This window comes from Nicotiana tabacum, chromosome 17 (genome assembly GCF_000715075.1).
Source record: "Nicotiana tabacum cultivar K326 chromosome 17, ASM71507v2, whole genome shotgun sequence".
NCBI lineage: Eukaryota > Viridiplantae > Streptophyta > Magnoliopsida > Solanales > Solanaceae > Nicotiana > Nicotiana tabacum.
The window spans coordinates 103,930,978-103,936,005 of NC_134096.1; the positions used below are offsets into that span (position 1 = coordinate 103,930,978).

Genomic DNA, 5,028 nt, shown 5'->3' on the forward strand with positions numbered 1-5,028 from the left:
AGTGTTGGCCGGTCAAGAACTCTCATACCTAGAAGCTAAAAGTAGCTGAGATGAGGATGTTGAGGTGGATGTGTGAGCATACCCGGTTGGATAAGATTAGGAATGAAGTTAATCGAAAAAAGGTGGGAGTGGCCCCTGTGGAGGATAAGATGCGGGAGGCGAGGTTGAGATGGTTCGGGCATGTTAAGAGGAGAAGTATAGAAGACCAAGTTAGAAGGTGCGTGCGGTTAGCCTCGGTGGGCAGCAGGAGGGGTAGAGGTAGGACTAAGAAGTCTTGGGGAGAGGTTATTAGACGGGACATGGCGCAACTGGAGCTGACTGAGGACATGGCCCTAGACATGAGGGTGTGGAGGTCAAAGATTAGGGTAGAAGGTTCATAGGTAGTCGAGCGTTTCTCTTTGTCTTACTCAGTTCGCTAGCATTAGTGTTAGTATGATATCTTTTATTCATATATGGCTATTACTATTTACTACCTAGAGTTTGACTGCATTCTCGGATTCGATCTTATTTCATCTCGCTGTTATTCCTACTTGTTCCAATTACCTGTTCTTTTTCAGTCGTTCTCTAGCCGATGGTCTATCGGAAACAGCCTCTCTGCCCCTCCAGGGGTAGGGGTAAGATTACGTACATCTTTCCTTCCTCATACCTCACTTGTGAAAAACTATTGGGTTTGTTGCAATACAACCGCTTATTTATCTAAATGATTTGCAATTCACTGCTATATCAGATTCATAGTCTTTGTCTTGAACGTTTTTGCCACTCCTTAAAGAAATTTGTTTTTGTCACAATCATAAAAGTATTTATCTAAACTACTTTTTATCTATCCCTTAAACATCTCAATCAATTTACATTTCATTAAATTGAGCAGTAACAATGAATGAAGAAAAATAACTTTATGTTTTTTCTGAAACGTATTATAATTTGAAACAAATTAATTTGTAAAAACGATTATCTTTTGGGATCAAAAGGATAAAAATGTGATTAATTAGAAAATGTGATTAATTAGAAAATGTGATACTTATTTGATATGGTGGATCCAACTTCAACTAAGCTCGAAAGGAAGGCTTAGTATAGGTGCTCGACCATAGATTCAGAAAGCAAATACTCTAACAAATTCTTACTCCTCTAGGTACAACAATTTCATGTGTTTTTGCTTAATCTTCTTCTTTCTTTTAATAGAAAATCAAATTCATTTGCTCACTTTGATGAGAAATCTAACACAAAAATCCATGACCAATCCTTTGGAGTTTACTCAGTAAATGTCGAGAATTTCAAGAATGGATCTATTGCAGAGGGGACAATACCCTCGATTTAACCAAAGCTCTCTTGAACACACCCTACAATATGTGTGTCCACATGGTATGAACGCTGCTCCTTTTTTCCGTCCCATGCACACGCAGCACATCGTATCATTTCCCACTCCTTCTTTGACCTCTTCCTTTTCATCGCAGCCGTCCGTTTCCTCTAATAATCTCATCAACGACATCCTAAATGGTGTTTCTTGTCCAGTTACCGGCCCATTGTTATTAAGTCTCAACGGGCTTGTATTTGGGCCTGGGCCTGATATTTGACTTGGGCTGGTATCTACTGCATCATATGTATCTCGGGCCGATCTAAAGTTGCGCTCCGCCGCTAACGCCGCCGCCAAGTTCATTCCGGAACCCGCCGGGATATGAGCCAAACATACCAAAGCTGACTCTATTTCCGGCGGTGTTTCACGGCCCGCTTCCGCCGCCTCCGGTGGTGCTTGTAGCGATTCATCGCCGTCGTCATCATCATCAACCACACTTAACGAAGCTGGTCTGAGACACAAGGTGGACCCACAACATGCAATGGGTCCGGAGAATCCTAACCGTTCAGTTAGACTCTTTCGTCGTCTCACGACACGATCACTGCCGTCCACTCTCTCTCTAAGCAATTCAGCCATTGTTCTTGCTTCTAATATCCCTCTCTTTCTCCTTTCCTGCGATCCAAAACCCAAGATTTCACCTATTTCACTCATTTCTCAAGGAAACAAAAACACCTTAAAATGAAAGAAAACACGTATGCTTATGCACTTTCACTAGGCAAAATAAAAAAGATAGTGTGCATGAACACACAAGACAACACGGACATATATATATAATGCATGTATAAGCAGAGGCGTATTTTGAGGCAGGTTTTATGAGTCACAAAAAAATTTACTTATTATTTTTTGGAGTAACTATGTAAGCTAAGAGAAATTGTTTTTACTAAATATAATAAAATCACATTTATTCATTAGTTCGTGGTTCTGAAGGGTACTGGGAAAGGCCGGACCGCCTATTGTACGTAATCTTACCCTACATTTCTGCAAGAGACTGTTTTCACGGCTAGAACACATGAACTCCTGGGCCAAAAGCTCACTTCACATGTATTAATATAAAAGAAAAATAAAGGGTTGAAAAACAACGTACCAACTAAGATCAAAGGTAGAGGTAGAAAAATGGTAAATCACGTGAACAACATCAAGAATGACGAATTCTGAAAGCAATAAGGGCGTCGCCACATGAACCAACCAGGCCAGCTCCACCTTTCTGATTCAGTACCTTCACAAGGGATGAAAGTGACTTAACAAGAACCAGCACCAGTGAATAAATGTAAAAAAAAAGAAAAAAAAAAGAAAAAAGGTATTCCCTATTAAAGAAGAAAGCAGCAACCCTGTGGAGGGGTGTGGGAATGGGGGTCGGCGAAGTATGGGAATTATGTCAATGAAATGTGGGTTAACTTGTGATCTCATTGACAGCTGCTTCTTAGTGGAGAATGAAATGGAAGGGAGTAATATATACTAGTAATGTAGTATAAAAATATATATGTACTGGTTTTATTCTTCTTCTGCAAATGAAACTTTGAAGAAACAAACAAATGAAAGGACAATTTGGAAGGAGAAGAAGACGAAGGGGAAAAAAAAAAGAATCATTGGGAGTGGTGGGGCTTAATGTAGATTAGACTTTGGAGTTTCTTGGTGGTTTGGATTAGATTAAAAATTAGTGTGTGTTTTTATATAGTTTTGGTGTGGTCGCCGGCCAAAGTAAACAAAGAAGGGCTATTGAATAGGGTTTTCCATGTGAAATACTCCTTTCGTTCCGGTTTATGCGAACCTATTTTCTTTTTGATATATTCAAAAAAGAAGGATCCCTTTTTAAATTTAGAAATAATTTAGCTTAAACTTTCAATTCTACCTTTAATGAGAAGTTTTTATAATCATATAAATAATCTGGACCTCTTTTTGATTTGTTTAGGACCACAAATTCAAAAAGTCTTATTTTTTCTTAAACGGTCAGTCAAACATATACCGAAACGGATTGAATTAATATATTAATCTCTATTCTCTAATTTTAGGGTTGTTTAACCACACATATGACACATAGCAGAAGTACTTACACTAATCAAATGGGATATATATGAAAATCCTAAAAAGCTATTGTAATAAAGTACGTAGAAATTTATCCATAAAATTTTATACTTAATGTTCTCTGCTTTATTTTTAATGGGTACTTACTACTATTAGTACTTTGCATTTTCCGTGACATATATTCTATTTTTAGGGTTGTTTAACCACACATATGAAAGATAGCAGAAGTCTCACTTATGAAATGGAAATAGGAAAATCCTAGAACATTTTTCTAATAACATACGTTAAATTTATCCATATAATTTTATAGTTAATGCTTTCAGCGGCATAGCCACATAGAGTGAAGGGTGGTGTGGTACTAAGTATATAAAATATTATACTACGTATGGTCAAAAATTATTTTTTATAAATATATATTAAACCTTGAACACGTTTTGTAAATTTTCCGGCTTCGTCTCTCTGCTTAGTTTTTAATGAGTATTAGTACTTTGATTCAATGACATATTGTTGGTCAATCTGACAAACCTAATACGAATTAGGTGTTAATTTCAGATTATTAAAATATTCTGTGAGAATAATTGAAGTTCTTAGTTGATACGCACTACAAACCTAATACGAGTTGAATTTAGAGGAATAAATAAATAAGTATTGTGTGGTAAAATCTCATTGATGCTATTGAGGTTAATTGCTCTTTGGTGGTCAATTATATATACTTGGTTTCCGTAGTTGTAATATTTGGTATTATTGTATCAATTTTATTTGGCTTGACAGCAATAAATTATAATAGTATCATCATTCTTTTAATTTCTTTGTGATGGTTAATAAACAATAACCAAGTCAAAATTACATTTCAGAGCAAAAAGACTCAATCCACTCGATAAAAATCATACTCCCAGTATTGACTTTGTTATATAAAGTTATGGCAATCCTTTAATAGTCTGTGGTTCTAAGTCCTAGTCAAAATAGTTTAAATTTTGAGGCCTAGCTTGGGTAATATAGCTGGAATTGGTGCTGTTATCGTTGACCAACAGGAGAAAGTGTTAATTTTTCTGACCTAGTGCCTAGTGTTTCTTTAGTGAACCCCAAAATATATGAGATACTGGAAATCAAGGGATAAATATAAACAGAAAAAAGGGAAAGAGAAAAACTAAATCAAGCTATTGCTCAATGGTAATTAGCCTAAATAGAGAATGAAGTGTTATAAGCTGTACACCATTAAGTGCAGGCCTCATATTTCACTGAGATCATTTTTTCTCCTCTTTTAATTCATTCTCCATATTCGTGGGATAATTCCTTCCCTGTAATTTATTTTGTACAATATTAGGAACAAATAAGAATTGGATATATTATGTCACTTCGATATTCCTCTTTATGTTGCTTGATCTGGGAAATTGAAGTTGTATTGAACAGATTGGAGAGCATATAAGAAAGGAAGTTTTTTCAACGTGAGGATAGATAGGCTGTGGCGTTTGAACAAATGGTCTTTTTTAAGTGCCACTGATTTAATTTGGTTCTTTTGCATATATACCCGGCTTTGGGGTCACAATTGAATTTATACCCACTTTAAAAAAAAATTGCAAGTCTAGCCACTTTACGATCAACTTCAGACTTATCGGGTCTGAAGTTAAAAAAAATTAGTCTGAAGTGAAAAAATT

General features: G+C 36.2%; 1 long non-coding RNA gene across 1 annotated transcript; it reads right to left on the bottom strand.

Annotated features, from left to right (window-relative positions):
• Positions 1–953: 953 nt before the first annotated feature.
• On the bottom strand, positions 954–2,996 carry LOC107784582 (uncharacterized). Its single transcript, XR_012701387.1, has 2 exons — positions 2,436–2,996; positions 954–1,963 (listed from the first exon to the last, which is right to left on the bottom strand). It is a non-coding gene; the product is annotated as an uncharacterized LOC107784582 (long non-coding RNA).
• Positions 2,997–5,028: the final 2,032 nt, after the last annotated feature.